The following is a 20,877-nucleotide window of genomic DNA, read 5'->3' on the forward strand; positions in this document are numbered from 1 at the left end:
GGACAGAGCGAGACTCCATCTCAAAAAAATAAAAATAAAAAAAAGGAATTTAGTAATACTGGGGACTGCATGGTTATGGACCAGGCTATCTCAGGAAAGAGTAAAGAGGAGCCCAGATGTCAGGGATGCTGTAGAGAAGTACTTCAGACTTGAATGCTTGAATGCCCTAGGGATCTGATGCAAATGCAAATTCAGGCCAGGCGCCGTGGCTCATGCCTGTAATCCCAGCCCTTTGGGAGGCTGGGGCGGGCAGATCATTAAGTCAGGAGTTTGTGACCAGCCTGGTCAACATGGTGAAACCCCATCTCTACTAAAAATACAAAAATTAGCTGGGTGTGATGGTGTGCACCTGTAATCCCAGCTACTTGGGAGGCTAAGGCAGGAGAATTGCTTGAACCTGGGAGGCGGAGGTTGCAGTGAGCCAAGATTGCGCCACTACACTCCAACCTGGGAGACAGAGCAAGACGCTGTCTCAAAAAAAAAAAAAAAAAAAAAAATCAAATTCTAATTAGTAGGTTTGGAGTAGGGCCTGAGATTCTGCATTTCCCATGAGCTTTCAGTGATGCCAGTGCTGCCAGGCTGTGGATTGTGCTGTAGTAGAAGGCCATAGTAGGTGATTCCAGTACTGGTCTAGGCCAGGTGACCTCAATGATCTCTCAGGTTAGAGAGGGTATTTAGCAAATTCAAGATAGAGAAAGCATCTAACAACACTACATTGGAATCCTTGAGAACTTTTGGTGTGGAATATGCTTTAATTAGGTTAGTTTAATTCTTTCATTTTTCTAAAAACTAGGTATTAGAGATGAGTGATCAAGAGCATAAGAGCATAAGCTTTAGAATAAAATAAACTTGAGTTTATGCATTGCCCTCACCATTACTAGGATTATGAAGCTAGAAAGTAATGACCCATCTGAGCCTCATTTCTCCATCTGTAATAACCTCTCACTGATTTTAATTTTTTCTTTAGAGACTGGGTCTCACTCTGTTGCCCAGTCACAATCACTGTAACCTCAAACTCCTGGGCTCAAGAGATCCACCTGCTTCAGCCTCCTGAGTAGCTAGGACTATGTGTGCACCAGCAAACCTGGCTAAGTTTTAAAATTCTTTGTAGAGTTGGGGTCTCACTGTGTTACCCAGGCTGGTCTTGAACTCCTAGACTAAAGCAATCCTCGCAAAATGCTGGTATTACAGGTGTGAACCACCTTGTCTGGCTTTTTATATGAGTATTTATTGTGTTACTATATGTAAAGTACTTAGCATGTATATGTGCTCTTCATTATGGTTTTTATTAAGTTATTAATTTAAACAAGCATCAGCTCTGCAGTGCTACACTCCCTACTCCTCCTGTGCTCTTGGAGGATTCTTGAGAACTCTGTAAATGTCATGGAGCATGACGGTGAGTTCTCAGAGGCCAGGCACTCTCCCCAGATTTCTGTAAGTTTACTGGAAATACCTTTTTGTGTGTGTCTCATGTCTTGACGATTGGCATTTTCTTGCCTTCACCTTCACAAATTGAGAACTAAATATTTTGTCTACATATTTTGATCAAAAGTATCAGTGGATATAATTTCATTTCCTGGACTCGTAGCCATTTTTTGGATTTAGTGTTATTACAGAGCGGGTGTCTGTTAGGTGTCTGCCCAGCATCTGTTCTTGTTTCTCTCCTGCAGAACGCCAGTTGTTTTTTCTTTTGTTATTCATACCTACAAATGAATCCACGTGCCTTGGGAAGCCAGTTAACCCACAGCTCCAGATGGGCCTGACTGGTGAAAAACTTCCCATTCACTTTCCCAGGGATTGGCATGAAGGGATGTCTGTTGAGCGGCGGTTGTAGGAGACATTTCTTTGCCCCAAGGAAAAGCTAGAAAATTTGATCTCTTTCTTCTCCTGGATCTGGTCATGTGGAGATGTGACTCTGGGATCTGCGGAGCCTTGTTGCTGCCGATTGGAGGATGAAGCCAACACTGAGGAGGCTGAGCAGGATGAGAGATCTATCTCCTTGATCCTGCCATTGAGCCATGGAGCCACTGTCTTGAAGCTGCGTCTCTGGACTTTACACTGTGTGAAATAATACATATCTTTAATGTTTAAGCCATGTTAGTTGTGTTTTCTATTACTTTAGCTAAAAGTACCATTACTAATACTGATGTCTCTGCTTTCAGCAATGCATTCCAAAAGCAGTGGGAGGATTAAAAAAATATTCTGTAATCGCAATGAATTGGGGAAGGAATTTTCTCCTCTTGTAAGAAAGAATTACTTCCTAAAAAGTTTCTCAGAAGCCATTTTTGGAATGTAACTCTAAAACCTTTCTTAAAATGGAAACTATGTACATACCTGTATTACGCTTGATATGTTTGATCGGTATCTCTCGACTTTTTTTGTGACAGTGTCTTGCGATGTTGCCCAGGTTGGATTCAAACTCCTTGGCTCAAGCAATTCTCCCACCTCAGCCTCCTGAGTAGCTGGGACTACAGGTGTCCACCCCCGTGCCTGGCCCTATCTATATTTTTTGGAGAGGTGACACTTAAAGTTAGTAAGCATATCATAATTGGGGACATATCAACTCACAGAAAACAAACATTTCAGGATTGTGTTTGTTGGTGAATTCTTCTCTTTTTCCTTCTCTTTTCCTCCTCCTTCCTCTCTTTCTTTATCCATACTTTCTACATAAACATTTTGGGATAAAATTTGAGAAGGAATATTTTAAAATGTGACTTGCAAGCTGGATCAGTTTTAAGACCGAGTTTGCTAGCCCTTGACTATCTCCCTGCCCACATCTTTTCCATGCATGCCAGCAGGGAAGGGGCATGGAAGCAACGAAGGCCTTTTGAAGGGTGCTCCCATCCACACCTATTCTATCCATACCTTTATCTCATGGCCATTAAACCCCAGGCATCCACTCTGGACTCTGGTTCTTAATGGAAGACGTTTCTTTCCTGCTAACCATACAGATTGGGCTTAGTGCAATCTGGGGCTATTTATGTCTCCATATCCCAAGGCAATGATGATAACTGATAGCATAGTGAATCAAAGAAGCTGTGTTAGTATGCTGTCCCACTGCTTGACAGCTGTCTGAGGGATTCACTTATATACTCTCACTGCTGGAGCTTCAGCAAAGGTGACTCTGAAATTGCATGGTGAAATTGATCCTGGGCCATTCAGTGAGGAGACTCATGCAGGTGGGAGGCTCATCTCCCAACCAGTCTCCCACAGTCCTGTGTCCCACCGCTACCCCACCCTCCAATGCTCTCTTCACATTGCAGACCCTCCTGGCATTCTTAAAAATGATTTTTGGTCATGCCACTCTCTTTCGCTTAAATACTTTTGTTAGCTCCCTGTCACTTAGGGATAAAATTTAAATGTCTTTCCTTGGCATCCCTGAGTGTTTTGAGCCTGGCTTACAGTTTAAAATTTTTTAGAAAATCAAGTAATACCTACCAATGGTTAAAAAATAAATAAAGAGGAGGCTCAAAACAGTCCCTTGATCTACCTTTCTCATCATCTGTTATCCATAGAGACACCCACTTTTTTATTTTAAATTTTTTATGGGTACGCAGTAGATATATATATTTATGGGTTACATGAGATATTTTGATACATGCATGCAATGTGTAATAATCACATTGGGGTAAATGGGGTATCCATCACCTCAAGCATTTATCCTTTGTGTTACAAACAATCCAATTATGCTCTTTCAGTTATTTTAAAATGTACAATTAAATTATTTTTGACTATAGTCACCCTATTGTGCTAGCAAATGCTAGGTCTTATTCATTTTATTTTTTGGTACCCATTAAGCATTCCGCCTGTACCCCCGAACCCCACTACCCTTCCCAGCCTCTGGTAAACATCCTTCACTCTTTATCTCCATGAGTTCACTTGTTTCACGTTTTAGCTCCCACAAATAGGTGAGAATGTGTGAAGTTTGACTTTCTGTGCCTGACTTATTTCACTTAATATAATGACCTCCAGTTCCATCTATGTTGTTGCAAATCACAAGATCTTATTCTTTTTATGGCTGAATAGTACTCCATTGTGTACCACATTTTCTTTATTCATTCATCTGTTGATGGACACTTAGGTTGCTACCAAATCTTGCTATTGTGAATAGTGCTGCAATAAACATGGGAGTGGAGATATTGCTTTGACATAATGATTTCCTTTGTTTTGGGTATATACCTAGCAGTGGGATTCTAGACCATATGGTAGCTCTATTTTTCATTTTTTGAGGAAGCTCCAAACTGTCCTCCACAGTGCTTGTACCAATTCACATTCCCACTAACAGTGTATGAGGGTCCCCTCTTCTCCACATCCTCACCATTGTTGGTTATTGCCTGTCTTTTGCATAAAAGCCGTTTTAACTGGTATGAGGTGATATCTCATTGTAGTTTTCATTTAGATTTCTCTGATAGTTGATGATATTGAACACCTTTTCATATACCTGTTTACCATTTGTCTTCTTTTGAGAAATGTGTATTCAGATCTTTTGCCCATTTTTAAATCTGATTAATAGATTTCTTCCTATAGAGTTGAGCTCCTTATATATTCTAGTTATTAATTCTTTGTCAGATGGACAGTTTGCAAATATTTTCTCCCATTCTGTGGGTTGTCTCTTCACTTTGTTGATTGTTTCCTTTGCTGGGCAGAAAGCTTTTAACTTGGTGTGATCTCATTTGTCCATTTTTGTTTGGTTGCCTGTGCTTGTGGTGTATTACTCAAGAAATCTTTGCCCAGTCCAATATCCTGGAGAGTTCCTCCAATGTTTTCTTTTAGTAGTTTCATAATTTGAGGTCTTAAATCTAAGCCTTTAATCCATTTTGATTTGATTTTTATATATGGCAAGAAATAGGGGTCTAGTTTCATTCTTCTGTATATGGATATCCAGTTTTGCCAGCATCATTTATTAAACAGACTGTCTTCTCCACAATGTGGTTCCTTGGTACCTTTGTCAAAAATGAGTTCTGTAGATGTGTGTGTTGTTTCTGGGTTGTCTATTTGGTTCCATTGGTCTATGTGTCTGTTTTTATGCCAGTACCATGCTGTTTTGGTTACTAAAGCTCTGTAGTATAATTTGCAGCCAGGTAATGTGATTCCTACAGTTTTGCTCTTTATGCTTAGGATAGCTTTGGTTATTCTGGGTCTTGTGGTTCCAAATAAATTTTAGCATTGTCTTTTCTATTTCTGTGAAGAATGTCGTTGGTATTTCCATAGGGATTGCCTTGAAACTGTAGATTGCTTTGGGTAGTATAGACATTTTAATAATATTGATTCTTCCAATCCATTAACATGGAATATTTTTCCATTTTTTGGTGTCCTCTTTACTTTCTTTATCAATGTTTTATAGTTTTCATTATAGAGAGCTTTCACTTATTTGGTTAATTTCTAGATATTTAATTTTATTTGTAATGATTGTAAATGGGATTACTTTTTAAATTCTTTTTCAGATTGTTCACTGTTGGCATATAGAAATGCTACTAATTTTTGTATGTTGATTTCATATCCTACAACTTTACTGAATTTGTTTATCAGTTCAGATAGTTTTTTGGTGACATTTTAATTTTTTTTCAAATATTAAATTATATCATCTGCAAACAAGAATAATTTGACTTCTTCTTTCCCAATTTGGATGCCCTTTATCTCTTTCTGTTGTCTGATTGCTCTAGCTAGGACTTCCAGTACTACGTTGAATAACAGCGGTGAAAGTGGACATCCTTATTGTATTCCAGATCTTTGTGGAAATGCTTTCAGTTTTTCTTCATTCAGTATAATACCAGCTGTGAGTCTGTCATATATGGCTTTTATTATGTTGAGGTAAGTTTCTTCTATACCGAGTTTTTTGAGTGTATTTTTTTTTTTATCATGAAGGGATGTTTAATTTTATCAAATGCTTTTTTCAGCATCAATTGAAATGATCATATGGTTTTTGTCCTTTATTCTGTTGACATGATGTATTACCTTGATTGATATACATGTAGTTGAACCATCTTGCATCCCAAGGATAAATCCTATTTGGTCATGATGAGTGATCTTTCTAATGTGTTGTTAAATTTGGTTTGTTAGTATTTTGTTGATGATTTTTGCATCAACATTCATCTGGGATTTTGGCCTGTAGTTTAGTTTTTTTTTTTTTTTTTTAATATGGTCAGGATCTCCCTATGTTGCCCTGAGTGATCTTGAACTCCTGGCCTCAAGTGATTCTCCTACTTTGGCCTCCCAAAGTGCTAAGATTACAGGTGTGAACCATTGCACCTGGCTAGTTTTCTTTCTTTCTTTCTTTCTTTCTTTCTTTCTTTCTTTCTTTCTTTCTTTCTTTCTTTCTTTCTTTCTTTCTTTCTTTCTTTCTTTCTTTCTTTCCTTCCTTCCTTCCTTCCTTCCTTCCTTCTTTCTCTCTCTCTCTCTTTCTTTCTTTCTTTCTTTTTCTTCTTTTTTTTTTTTTTTTTTTTTGATACGGAGTCTCGCTCTGTCACCCAGGCTGGAGTGCAGTGGCGCAATCTCGGCTCACTGCAAGCTCCGCCTCCCGGGTTCACGCCATTCTCTCTCCTCAGCCTCCTGAGTAGCTGGGACAAGAGGCGCCTGCCACCACGCCCGGCTAATTTTTTTTTTTTTTTTTTTTTTTTTGTATTTTTTTTTTGTATTTTTAGTAGGGACGGGGTTTCATCGAGACCAGGACGGTCTCGATCTCCTGACCTCGTGATCCGCCCGCCTTGGCCTCCCAAAGTGCTAGGATTACGGGCTTGAGCCACGGCGCCTGGCTTTTTTTTTTTTTTGATGTGTTTGGCTAATTTTGGTATGAGGATAATACTGGGCTTGTAGAATCAGTTTGGAAGTATCCCCTAGTCCTCCATTTTGTGGAATAGTTTCAGTAGGATTGGTATTCATGCTTCTTTAAATGTTTGGTAAAATTCAGCAGTGAATATTGGGTCCCAGGCTTTTCTTTGCTAGGAGAATTTTTATTATGGCTGTGATCTCATTACTTGTTACTGGTCTGTTCAGATTATGCATTTCTTCATGGTTCAATATTGGTTGGTTGTATGTGTCCAGGAATTTATCAATTTCTTATAAGTTTTCTAATTAGTTGGCATACAGTTGCTCATAATAGCCTTTAATAATCCTTTGAATTTCTGTGGTATTGGTTGTAATGTCCTCTTTTTCCTCTATGATTTAATTTATTTGGGTCTTCTCTCCTTTTTTCTTAGTCTGGCTAAAGGTCTGTCAAATTTGTTTATCTTTTCAAAAAACCAACTTTTTGTTTAGTTGATTTTTTGTATTGTTTTCTCCATTTCAATTTCATTTATTTATGATCTGATCTGTATTATTTCTTCTACCAATTTTGGGTTTGGTTTGCTTTTGACTTTTCTAGTTAATTAAGATACATCAAGTCAGGCACAGTGGCTCACTCCTGTAATCCCGTCACTTTGGGAGGTTGAGGTGGGAGGATCACTTGAGCTCAGGAGCTCAAGACAAGCCTGGGCCACACAGTGAGACCCTGTCTCAACAAAACATCAAAAAAATTATCTGGGCATGGTGGTGTGTGCCTGTAGTCCCAGCTACTTGGGAGGCTGAGGTGGGAGGATTATTTAATTTCCATGTGTTTTTATAGTTTCCAAAATTCCTCTTGTTGTTTATTTCTAGTTTTATTCCATTCTGATCAGATAAGATACTTGATATTATTTCCATTTTTTGAATGTTTTAAGACTTGTTTTGTGGCCTAACATATGGTCTGTCCTTGAGAGTGATCCATGTACTGAGGAGGAGAATGTGTATTCTGAATATCCATTAGTTCCATTCAGTCTACAGTGCAGATTAAGTCTGGTGTTTCTTTGTTGATTTTCTATCTGGATGATACCTCCAATGCTGAAAGTGGGGTGTTGAAGTGTCCAGCTATTATTTTATTGAGGTCTATCTCTCTTTTTAGCTCTAATAATACTTGCTTTATGTCTTGGTGCTCCAGTGTTGGGTGCATATGTGTATACAGTTGTTATATCCTCTTGCTGAATTAACCCCTTTATTATTATATAATGACCTTCTTGGTCTGTTTTTATAGTTTTTGTCTTGAAATCTATTTTCAGAGATTCTTACTTTTAACCATTTCTATATTTTGTTCTTTGGTGATTACAATATCCCTATATGAATGTCTACATTATAATTTCATTGCTTTTCAACCTTAGAAATTTTCTATTTAATTTTTGCTGTGAAAAATCAACATTTGAGTTTAGTTACACAATCAACCCCCCTCCTCTCCATTCTCCCCTCAATATAGTTATAACACCACAGATTCATCATCTTTTATCCACAGTTTTATCATTGAGAGGCCACTAAGTCTAAAAGGTTTTCTTGGTGGTGGCAGAGTAAATTTGGTGCCCAAACCCACTTTATGTCAAATTCAATCTCTAAACTATCTTACGTGTACTTAGTTATGATAAAGTGTCTAGTAAAGCAAGTGCCTTTGGGGAAAAAGTGGCTACTGCCCCTGACCATTGTGTCAGTAATGATGACCACAAAGGACAGTATCCTGGGGTGGATTCTTCTGGGTATTTTAGAGAAAGCAAATGGCAAGCTTAGATATTAAAATTCTCAGCTCCAGTAATAGAAAACAAGGGAACTGTCTCTCTCTCCCCACAAACACACATACACATACACACGCACACATGCACACACACACACACACAGAATTGTGACTGAGGGTTAACTCAGAGGTGGGCTGCAGGGATGTGGTGCCAGGCATAATCATTTCCGCTAAATAATAAATTCCTAAAATAATCTCTTATTTCTTATAGCCGCAGAATCAATCTTGCTGAGGACAAAATTTAAGTGACTTCGCCGCCTTGCCATGTCTCTGTTATGAGAGTTAGGACATTGATTGAGAAGAATGGGATATCTGGTAGGCTTAGATGAAGCTGAGAATCTTAAGTCCCCAAGTTTCTGTTAGCTTTCCTTGTTGGCGGAAGCAGGCTACCCTTCTGTAGACTAGCCTTTCTCAACTTTGAAGACTTTATAGTAATCTTACCTGGGGAAGTTTCCTTATAAGAGAATACCTATTGTCCTTAAGATCCACTTCAATCTCCTCTTGTTGTCTCCCTAGATCAATAACTAGGGAGACAAGTATAAAGTTTGACATGGGAGGCAATAGCTAACCCTGCAGAAGAGTTGCAGAAACACAGTTGAAGACATAAAAGATGTAAGGTGCTAATACTTATCTCATCCCTGTTGAACTTGTCTATTTGGCCCTTGCAGAAGGCAGAAGAATCTTGGAGAATGGTCATGGGTGATGGGCATTCATACTTGACTTCCATTTTACCTGCTCTTGCAGGTATGGTATGCATACTGGAGCAAATTAATACAGCTCCTGGCACCTGGTATGCAGATATTGACCTGGAAAATGTTTTTTTTCTCTTTACCAATTTGCAAGTATCACCAGAAACCATTTGCTTTTAACTGGCAGGAACAACAGTACACTTTCATAGCCTTTTCTCAGGATTACACTGTGAGTCCTGCTTCTGTCATAATGTAGTTCACAAAAGCCTTGGTCATTTTGACATGCCATACAACATTACGATTTTGATGACTATGTTAATTAGACCTGATGAGAAGGAAGTAGAAAGTACTCATGATACCTAAATGAGACAATTGTGAAGCCATGAGAATTGAGGGGTCTGTCTCCTCAGTGAAGTCTTCTCAGGGAAGTCTCCTCAGTGAAGTTTCTGTTCAGTTCACACACCCTCCTGCAAGGTGAAAGGGTTGCTGTACATTTCAGCGTCTACCGAGAAGAGGAGGCATAACACTTGGCAGGCCTTTTTGGATTTTGGAGGAAACGTATTTGCAAATGCTATTTCCACATTTTTTCCTTGTAAACTTTCAGTTTGCAATGAATAACAGAGCAAGAATAGGGGAATCATCTGGCTGTATAAGGCTGTGGGAGAGCAATGCTTGGTGAACTGAATTTCAGCTGATTCCTGTTCTAGATCTCCTTGCTGACCTTTACACATTCTGGTCACTGAGTCTGGAGCCTATTGTAGTGGAAACGATTATGCCTGGCACCACATCCCTGCAGCCCATCTCTGAGTTAACCCCCAGTCACCATTCTGTGTGTGTGTGTGCATGTGTGTGTGTGTGTGTGTGTGTGTGTTTGTGGGGAGAGAGAGACAGAAAGAGAAATAGATAGGGTCTTGCTGTCTTGCTCAGACTGGAGTGCAATGGTGCAATCATAGTTCACTGCAGCCTCGAACTCCTGGGCTCAGACAATCCTCCTGCTTTAGCCTCCAGAGTAGCTGTGACTACAGGTCACAAGACCCAGCTAATTTTCATACCTTTTGTAGAGATGAGGTCATTTCTCTCTATATTGACAGTTTCTTATCTGAAGTACCTGCCTCTCTCTGCTTGGAGTCTGCTTGGAGGCTTTCTCCTATGCTGTGAGAGCTTTGCTCAGTATGCAGGGCAGCTTGGAGGTTTGGGGGACTTTTTTTTTTTGAGACAGAATCTCACTGTCACCTAGGCTGCAGTGCAGTGGCGTGATCTCGGCTCACTGTAACCTCCACCTCTCAGGTTCAAGCGATTCTTGTGTCTCAGCCTCCCAAGTAGCTGGGATTATAGTTATGCACCACCATGCCCAGCTAATTTTTGTATTTTTAGTACAGACGAGGGTTTTGCCATGTTGGCCAGACTAGTCTTGAGCTCCTGGCCTGCCTTGGCCTCCCAAAGTTCTGGGATTACAGGCATGTAATGTGATCTGCCCACCTTGACCTCCCAAAGTTCTGGGATTACAGGCGTGTAATGCCCCCAGGGGCAACAATCAGCCTGTGAGAGATGGAAGTCGTTGCATAAATCTTCTGGCTCCCTGGTATTGCTGTGAGATGACTCTGAGATGTGTTCTGTATCCTCCAGTGGACTTGAGCTCTCTAGTTGCCTGCAGCAGTAATCCTCATATTAACATGGACTCTTGGCTTTTTCTCCCTTTCTTTCCCATTTCTCTTTGCCCATTCCCTCACTATGCTTTTTCAAGATCACCTTCCAAATAAACTACATGTATAGAAGTCTTTGTCTCTGAGTCTGCTTTTGGGAAACCGTAAACTCCGGCATCTCTCAAGAGCTCCGCGTATAGATTGAGGCTTCCTCAGCTCTGCTTCGTGGGTCAACATCCTTTCCACTGCTTTCCAGCTTGATGAATTCTTCTGCACATATACTGATGACCTCTCTCCTATGCTCTTTGTTTTCATTAGCTTATTCGTTATGTGATCCTTTCTGTCATTTTACTGGCATATAAAGAGGGTGAGGAACCATATAGCTATACTTATTTGGCCTTCAGTCAAAGCCTACCTTATCTCTTTAACCTAAGTTTCTATTCCTTCATCTTCTGTCCACAAGCCAACCATCATGGGACACACAAATCTATTTCCCTTTTTCAAGCCTTTGCACATGCTCTCCTCCTACCTGAGATTTCATTCTCCTTGTCATGGCCAACAAACTTCCTGATTTTCCTCAAAATTCTGGTCAAATGGTAACTCTTGTATTACATTTTTCCTATTTTTTCTCTCTCTTCAAGCAGTTAATAATGATGAATTCCACATCTAAGTCCTTTAGTTGCCTGCGTGTTCTGCAAGAACAATGTCTCTACCTCTTTGTTTCCCACTGTATTCCCAGTCACTGGCACAGTGCCTTGCCTGGCTCAAATATTTGTTAAATGAGCAAATAAATCCATTCCTTAAGGGTAAGAAAGCCAATTTAGGTGGACATGTCAGCACCTGGAACTTAGCTGGTATGCAGATTGACCTCTGTGGGGTCATTGTAGGAGAGCCATCTATTTCCAGCCACTCTTGAGGGCAAGTGCTTACAAGATGGACATTTGGAGTAGTCAATGAGAGACTGAGATGGCAGCAGATGTGGTGGTAGAAACATGAGCAAGAAGTCAGGTTACTGTGCTCTGCCCTAGTTTTTTTCTATCATCACCTTGGAATTGTTGCTAGGAGTGAGTTGATACTGTGATATCTCAATCTCCAATCATTTCTTTACCAGAGGCCATCTGGTGTGCATGTTAAGAGGTGTAGTAAGGCTGGATGTGGTGTCTCACGCCTGTAATCCCAGCACTTTGGGAGGCCAAGGTGAGAGGATTGCTTGAGCCCAGGAGTTGAAGATCACCCTGAGTAGCATAGCAAGACCCTGGTCTCTACAAAAAATAAAAAATTAGCCAGGTGTGGTGGTGCACGCCTGTAGTCCCAGCTACTTGGGAGGCTAAGGTGGGAGAATCACTTGAGCCCAGGAGGTCAAGGCTGCAGTGAGCCAAGAATACACCATTGCACTCCAGCCTGGGTGACAGAGCAAAATCTTGTTTCTTAAAAAAAAAAGAGGAGCCAGAGTGAATCTTGGGTTGGAATCCCCAGCTCTGTCACTTGCTAGTTTTGTAATTTTGGGGCAAGTTACTCAAACTCTCTTTGTCCCAGTCTCCTTATCTGTTGTGAGGATCAGGTGAATACATATTACATATTATTATATTACATACTTGTTGTGTATTATTTATTTTATATATGTAATCACTTTTAACCCATGTAGGGCACATACTGAACCCTGTGTAATTGTTGGCTATTGTTAATATAGTAATTGCTAGGTGAATCATGCAAGATTTTAGGAGAACAGGTGGCTTGCCTGAAGCCACCAAGGGAGTCTGGGCTGCATCTTGGGTGGTAATCTGTATATTCTGGGATTCAAGGACCATTGAAAAAATCTTAGCTGCCAGAGGATGCAACAACTGGCTGCACCTCACTGAGCAAGAAGACTTGTCACAGAGTCAGACCTATGCCTGGATCCAAGTAACAGGATGAGATGACTCAGAAAGTCTGTCTGATTTCCGTCACTGGAGTTCTGCTGTGTATTTGGCATCAACAAGTGAGTGTTCCCTGAAGGGCTCATTCAAGTCCAAGTCATTGTGTTTTTGTTACTATGGACACATGGATGCAAAAGGAACTGAGCCTTAAAAAAAGATCCCTTGATATTGAAAATGTCAGCATGTTTCCTTTGGTTATTGATATTTGAAACTATTAAAAAGTAAATCCAAAACTATTTCTTCACCAGTGAAAACATTAAATGAAAATAAAGGTGGTTAGTGTCAAAGTTGTAGGACCCAAGCGTTTCTGGTTAGGTCATGGGCTTGTGATGAAGATGCTTGGATTTCACATAGTTCAATTCTCTCTTTGGACCTCTCTGGACTATTTGTCTATGTCCATTTTCTTTAGGAGTTTTCTCAGGTGGGTTTTGTTGCCCCCATATTTTGAGTTGAAGGGTGGGACCAAGAAATTAGACTAAAGTCAAATTGTTAGAGGATATTTCTATACCTGGAATAGCAGCAGGTGAAAATACTGGAGAATTCTGGCAGCATCTCTCAATGATTCTTTCTTTAAATATTAGTTATTGCTTTGATTCATGTGTTCATTGTCTTATGCTATATTTTTGTTTTAATTGTTCAGTGGTTGCTCTAAGGTTTACAATACACATCTTATCATATTCTCCTGCAAATAATATTACACTACTCCTTAATACTTTAAAAACCTTACAATAGTTTGCTTCCCTTCTATGCCATCTTTTGTGCTATTATTGTCGTATATGTTACATGCGTTATAAATCCCAAAACTCATTGTTATGATTATTTGCCTTAAATGATTTTATAAAGAAGTATACTTATTTTATAAAATAACAACAAAAAAGTATTTTATATTTACCCCAAAAGCTTCCATCTGATTCTCTTCATTCCTTTGTTTAGATCTGAGTTTCCATCTGGAATAATTTTTCTTCAGCCAAAAGAACTCCCTTTAACAGTTTTGTTTTTTGGTGATATGGATCTGCTAGCAGCAAGTTCTCACCACTTTCATTTTTCTGAAAATGTCTTTATTTCACCTTCTTTTTTAGGTGGGGGTAATAATAGTTGGTTCAATATGTGTATCAATAGAATAAAATATATTTATATGTTATATATAATATGTTTGTATATACATTTTATATTTATATATTTGCAACTGTTTATAATATTTCAGAAGTATATTTAAAGGCATTTAGTGTACATCAAGTGGAAAACAGTAGTTTATGGAGCTGGATATATAGTATAATGCTATTTTTTCTACAAAAGTTATATATGTATATTTAATTATAGAAAAGCCTGGCTAAGTGTGGTGGCTCATGCTTATAATCCTAGCATTTTGGGAGACTGAGGCAGGAGGATAACTTGAGCTCAGAAGTTTGAAACCAGCCTGGGCAACATGGTGAAACCTTGTCTCTACAAAAATACAAAAAAATAGCTGGGTTTGGTGGCGTGCACCTGTGGTTCCAGCTATGTGGGGGGTGGTGGGACTGAGGTAGGAGGATTGCTTGAGTCCAGAAAGTTGAGGCTGAAATGAACTATGGTGGTGCCACTGGGCTCCAGCCTGGGTGACAGAGCAAGACCCTGTTTCAAAACAACAACAACAACAACAACAGAACAAACAAGCAAGCAAACAAACAAACCAAGGAGGAAAGAAAGAAAAAGCTTGACACTATATACATGGGCATGTAAGCAGTGGCATATCAATGAAGTATCAGTGAAGTACTTCTTTTTGCTTATTGGAATTGTCTGAAATTTCTAAAATGAATCTGTATCATTATTGTAATAAGAAGGCATAATTTGTTTGTTACAGGCTATTTGTTTTTTTTCTTCCAATCCTTTCACAGTATTGAAATGAATAGCTTAACAAAATTTGCTTAACAGTAAATGTTGAGGATCGCTTGAACCCAGGAGTTGCAGGCTGCAGTGAGCCAAGATTGCACTCCAGTCTGGGGAACAGAGTGAGACTCTGTGTCAAAAAAAAATTTTTTTTTAGTATGGATTACATCACGGTGGACGGGAGGCAAGACTAGATTGCAGCTCGAACTTGGAGGGACAGAGCAGCATGTGGAGGCTTGCATTGTGAATTTTAGCTCCAGAACAACTGCAGGAATAAATCAGGAAATCTGAGAGGACCCACAGACCCACTGAAGGAAGCAGATTGCTCCTACTGGACCTGGGAGACACCCCAAATACAGTGAGTGCCCAAGCTGTGGAAGTGGGAAAGGGAGATCATCTGCCCCCAAACACACACCCTCACTGGGGAAACTGAAGGTCTAGTTTATGGGAAAAGATTTCGACCTTACAAAGAGCTGAGGAAATTTAGAGAGCTGAGCAAAATACAGGGATAGAGGAAGCAGTGGGAAAGGCCCTGTGAGCTCACTGGGTCCCCAAGCAGGCCATTCCTGCCTGGCATCACAGGGATCCCTTGGGAGGGTGGCCAGAGGCGTGGGAGAAATGCCACAAGGAGAAGGAAGTCTCCAGCTGAACTTTGTAACAATTTGAACTGGTCAAGACGCCTCCTGGCCAGATCTCAGGGGAGGGCATGAATCCGGAGTGCAGACTCCACAGGCGGGGGAAGAACTAAAACCCTACTTTCTTTCCCAGCTGGGAGGTGGGTAGCCTGGGGCAAGTTCCCAGCCCTGCTTGCCCACTGCCTGGAAACAAGCTCAGTGCTGTTAGAGAGGGCATGGTGGGAGTGAGACCAGCCCGTTGGATGGTGTGGGAGCTGGGTGAAGCCTGTGACTGCCAGCTTTCTTCCACTTCCCTGACAACCTGCGTGACTCAGCAGAGGCAGCCATAATCCTCCTAGGTATATAATTACATTGACCTGGGAACCTCACCCCAATCCCCCACAGAAGTCACAGCAAGACCTGCCCAAGGAGAGTCTGAGTTCCGACATGCCTAGCCCTGCCTGCGCTTGATGGTCCTTCGCTATCCACCCTGGTATCTGAACACAAAGGTCATGTACTCTTGGGAGTTCTAGGGCCCCACCCACCACCGGTTCCTCCCCATGCTACCACAGCTGATGCTCTCTGCAAAGCACCACCTCTCCTCAGGAGGCTAACCAGCACAAAAATAGAACATTAAACCACCAAAGCTAAGAATTCTCACAGAGTCCATTTCATCCCACTGCCACCTCCACTGTAACAGGTGCTGGTATCCACAGCTGAGAGACCAACAGTAGATTCACATCGCAGGACTCTGTGCACACAACCCCCAGTACCAGCCTGGAGCCTGGTAGACTTGCTGGGTGGCTAGATCCAGAAGAAGGATAACAATCACTACAGCTTGGCTCTCAGGAAGCCACATGGATAGGAAAAGGGAGAGAGTACCACATCACGGGAACATCCATGGGACAAAAGAATCTGAACGACAGGCTTCATCCCTAGACCTTCCCTCTGACAGAGCCTACCTAAATGAGAAGGAACCAGAAAACCAACTCTGGTAATATGACAAAACAAGGTTCTTTAATACTCCCCCAAAATCATACTAGCTCACCAGCAATGGATCCAAACCAAGAAGAAATCCCTGATTTCCCTGAAAAAGAATTCAGGGGTTAGTTATTAAGCTAATCATGGAGGCACTAGAGAAAGACAAAGCCCAATGCAAGGAAATCCAAAAAATGATATAAGAAGTGAAGAGAGAAATATTCAGGGAAATAGATAGCATAAAGAAAAAACAACAAAAACTTCAGGAAACATTGGAGACACTTATAACAATGCAAAACACTCTGGAAAGTCTCAGCAATAGGATTGAACAATTAGAAGAAAGAAATCCAGAGCTTGAAGACAAGGTCTTTGAATTAACTCAATCCAACAAAGACAAAGAAGAAAGAATAAGAAAATATGAATACAGCCTTCAAGAAGTCTGGGATGTTAAACCTAAGAATAATTGGTGTTCCTGAGGAAGAAGAGAAATCTAAAAGTTTGGAAAACATATTTAGGGGAATAATTGAGGAAAACTTCCCCAGCCTTGCTAGAGACCTAGACATCCAAATACAAGAAGCACAAAGAACACCTGGGAAATTCACTGCAAAAAGATCATTGCCTAGGCACATTGTCATCAGGTTATCCAAAGTTAAGATGAAGGAAAGAATCTTAAGAGCTGTGAGACAAAAGCACAAGGTAACCTATAAAGGAAAACGTATCAGATTAACAGCAGATTTCTTAGCAGAAACCCTACAAGCTAGAAGGGATTGGGGCCCTATCTTCAGCCTCCTCAAACAAAACAATTACCAGCCAAAAATTTTGTATCCAGCAAAACTAAGCATCTTATATGAGGGAAAGATACGGTCTTTTTCAGACAAATGCTGAGAGAATTCGCTACTACCAAGCCACCACTACAAGAACTGCTAAAAGAGCTCTAAATCTTGAAAGAAATCCTGGAAACACATCAAAACAGATCCTATTTAAAGCATAAATCCCACAGGACCTATAAAACAAAACTATGATTTGAAAAACAGAAACAAAAAACCAAGATACACAGGCAACAAATCACACGATGAATGGAATGGTGTCTCACATTTCAACACTAACATTGAATGTGAATGGCCTAAATGCTCCACTTAGAAGATGCAGAACTGCAGAATGGATAAGAATTCACCAACGAACTATCTGCTGCTTTCAAGAGACTCACCTAACACATAAGGACTCACATAAACTTGAGGTAAAGGGGTGGAAAAAGGCATTTCATGCAATGGACACTGAAAGCGAGCAGGAGTAGCTATTCTTATATCAGACAAAACAAACTTTAAAGCAATAGCATTTAAAAAAGTCAAAGAGGGTCACTATATAATATTTCCAACAGGAAAATATCACAATCCTAAACATATATGCACCTAACACTGGAGCTCCCAAATTTATAAAACAATTACTAATAGGCCTAAGAAATGAGATAGACAGCAACACGGTAATAGTGGGGGACTTCAATACTCCACTGACAGCACTAGACAGCCCATCAAGACAGAAAGTCAACAAAGAAACAATGAATTTAAACTATACCTTTGAGCAAATGGACTTAACAGATATATACAGAACATTCCATCCAACAACCACAGAATACACGTTCTATTCAACAGCGCATGGAACTTTCTCCAAAATAGACCATATAATAGGCCATAAAATGAGCCTCAATAAATTTAAGAAATTGAAATGATATCAAGCACTCTCTCAGACTATAATGGGATAAAACTGGAAATCAACTCCAAAAGGAACGCCACCTGTGTCCTGTGTTGAGCTTACTCTATCCTATCACTGCTTCTTCAAGGTCACAAATAAACATTAAAAAAAAAAAAAAAAGGCAAGATGCAGAATTTCACATATCATTTACAAAAACTTTAAGAGCACACGTATGTTAAAATAATACCATGCATTGGCTACTAATGTATAAATATATTATGCAAAAGTGTTTGAAAGTGGACTGGAAGGGGAAAAGAGATGACCAAAAAAAACCATAACTGTCTCTCTAACGTTTTATCTCTTTAAAAAGGAAAGCTAGAAGACAAATATAAATTAACATAGTTAATTCTTGTTGATAGAAATATAGGTGTCTATTCTATTTTTCCCTGGACTTTTCTGAATTTTTTAAATTTCTCAAAAAATAATTAAGCAAAAAAAAAAAATAAACAAAAGGAAAAAAATGCCTTTAGTAGAGACGAGGTTTCACCATGTTGGCCAGGCTGGTCTTGAACTCCTGACTTCAAGTGATCTGCCTGCCTTGGCCTCCCAAAGTGCTGGGGTTACAGGTGTAAACCATTGTGCCGGTCTAGACTTTTTTATTGTGTACATTTTTTCCTCATTATGGGTCACATTTTTCTGCTTGTTTTGCATGTGTAATAATTTTTGATTAAATGCTAGGTATTGTGAATGACACATTGGTGCTTACCTGGATTAAAAAAGTTTTTTTTTAGTAGAAAAGCAGAATGGCTTGGATCATTTATTAAAGTGGTGCCACTAATAAAGGAGAGGTGAGAGCCAGACTGGATGGAGAAGAGCTGCCAAGAACTGGAACACTGGAGCACCTGCAGAATTTAGTCCTTCACCACAGTCAGTGCAGACAAGCTCCTGAAATGAAATAATGCTGCTCATTGACTTGCATCCTCTTAAGACAGTCCTTTGGCTTATTAAATTAAAACTCCAAGACGAAAAACTACTTACTTAGCACTCAGGTGATGGGTGCACCAAAATCTCAGAAATCACTACTAAAGAACTTACTCATGTAACCAAGCACCACCTGTACCCCAATAACCTATGGGAAAATTTTTATATTACACATATTAAAAAGTGAATAATAATAATAATAAAATAATAATATAATAAAATAATAAATAAGGAAGATAAAAGGAAGACCACTGTTCCCTGAAGGTTAACTAGAACTGCTAGGGTCCTCCAAGGAGTGGATGAAGTATCCTAACAGGGCATATTGGGCAATGCCAGCTGCAAAGAAGAGGCCACCCATTGATCCATATTTAGGGAAAAGAGAACTGTCACTAGAAAAGCACCATTTCCAACCCCAAGTCACAGAGCAAATACCTTGCTTGTGAGATGTCAGCTCTACCCTGGCAAGTGTAAAAGGCAGACCAGAAAAATAAAAAATCTATACAAAGTTAAACACCAGAGAATAAAAATATAACAAAGACCAGAAAATTAGTGGAAATGAAGGAAGGACAGATGAAAAATACAAACCATATGCGGACAAATGAATGTTAAGAGTTTGCCCAAATGCTTTCTGCATTGACTGTTCTACTGGTATCTGCCTGAACCTGTGGCTGAGGCTTGGAAATATTTTTGCCATATTGCTGATATGGTTTTTAGGTCATAAAATTATGTCAATCCTGGAACTTAATCTTTATAATAGAGACTGTCCTTGAAAAATTCTCCCAGCTCTCCCAATTCTCCCTATTGCCCTTCTTTACTTAATTTATCACCATAGGATATATGACGTTTTGTATTTATTTGTTTTATGTATGTTTTTCCCAAGTAGAAAATAAGCTCCCTAAAGCATGAATGTTTTTTAACAGCACACTGATGACATATCAACCATGAAATTGTAAAGTTTTTATGCCTTTCAAAATAAATATTGAGATGAGTATTAAACCCATTGGCTTGCTCCCCACCCCCAAATTTTCTTTAGAGAATGTTGGGTTTTGATCAGCAGGCATTTAATTTGCTTGCTCATCAGCTTTATCATTTTGAGTCTTTTTCTTTTAATTAAAAAAATTTTTTAAGAGATGGGATCTCCTTATGTTGCCCAGGCTAAAGTGCAGGCTATTCCCACGTGTAATCATAGTGCACTACTACCTCAAACTCCTGGGCTCAAGTAATCCTCCTGCCTCAGCCTCCAGAGTAGCTGAGACTGCAGGTGTTCACCTCCATACCTTGTTTCAGCCTTGTTTTTAAGCATGATTAGGATGAGTCTAGAGTTACTCTAGGGCTACATTAGCCTATTTTTCCAGTGTCTTCTTTCCGGGGTCTTTGTTGATTACTCTGGGTTTTCAGCAAGTTCTTTCCACAAGGTTGGTTGAAATTCACATTTTCCCAATCCTGTGTAAGCTTTCCTAATTGTTTATTTTTTAAAAACAAAGTTATGGCAAAATATGCATAACATAAAGTTTACCATTTAAATAATTTTGAGGTGTTCAGTTCAATAGTGTTAAGTATATTCACATTGCTGTGTGGCCAATCTCTGGAACTTTTTCATCTTGTAAAACTGAAACTCTATACCCATTAAACAACAGTCCCGCATTTTCTCCTCCCCCTGTCTCCTGGCAACTGCCATTCTAGTTCTGTTTATATGACTGTGACTACTCTAGATATGTCATATCAGTGGAATCATACAGATTTGCCTTTTTGTGTATTTGTTCAGTTTTTTTTTCTTCTTACTAGTGTTTGTTATTTCCCTAGTGATTGTTCTTTGCTGGGCTTTATGGAGTTTTACCCTACATATCCATCACATTCAGCCAGAGTCCCCAGGGGTCCCTTAGGCAGATTTCTGGAGCTCCCTCTCCGCCTAGCTCCCACACATTTCAGATGTCT

General features: G+C 39.7%; 1 long non-coding RNA gene across 2 annotated transcripts; it reads right to left on the reverse strand.

The window, feature by feature from the left end:
- Positions 1 to 1,178: 1,178 nt before the first annotated feature.
- Positions 1,179 to 20,583, reverse strand: LOC129059424 (uncharacterized). Of its 2 annotated transcripts, none has more exons than XR_008525302.2 (4): positions 20,220 to 20,583; positions 18,728 to 18,906; positions 2,335 to 2,500; positions 1,179 to 2,058 (listed from the first exon to the last, which is right to left on the reverse strand). It is a non-coding gene; the product is annotated as an uncharacterized LOC129059424 (long non-coding RNA). The 2 variants fall into 2 exon arrangements; XR_010139967.1 differs by having other exon boundaries at positions 1,267 to 2,058; positions 20,459 to 20,568.
- Between the last annotated feature and the right edge of the window lie 294 nt (positions 20,584 to 20,877).

The sequence above is a fragment of the Pongo abelii genome, chromosome 4 (assembly GCF_028885655.2).
Source record: "Pongo abelii isolate AG06213 chromosome 4, NHGRI_mPonAbe1-v2.0_pri, whole genome shotgun sequence".
NCBI classification, from domain to species: Eukaryota; Metazoa; Chordata; class Mammalia; order Primates; family Hominidae; genus Pongo; species Pongo abelii.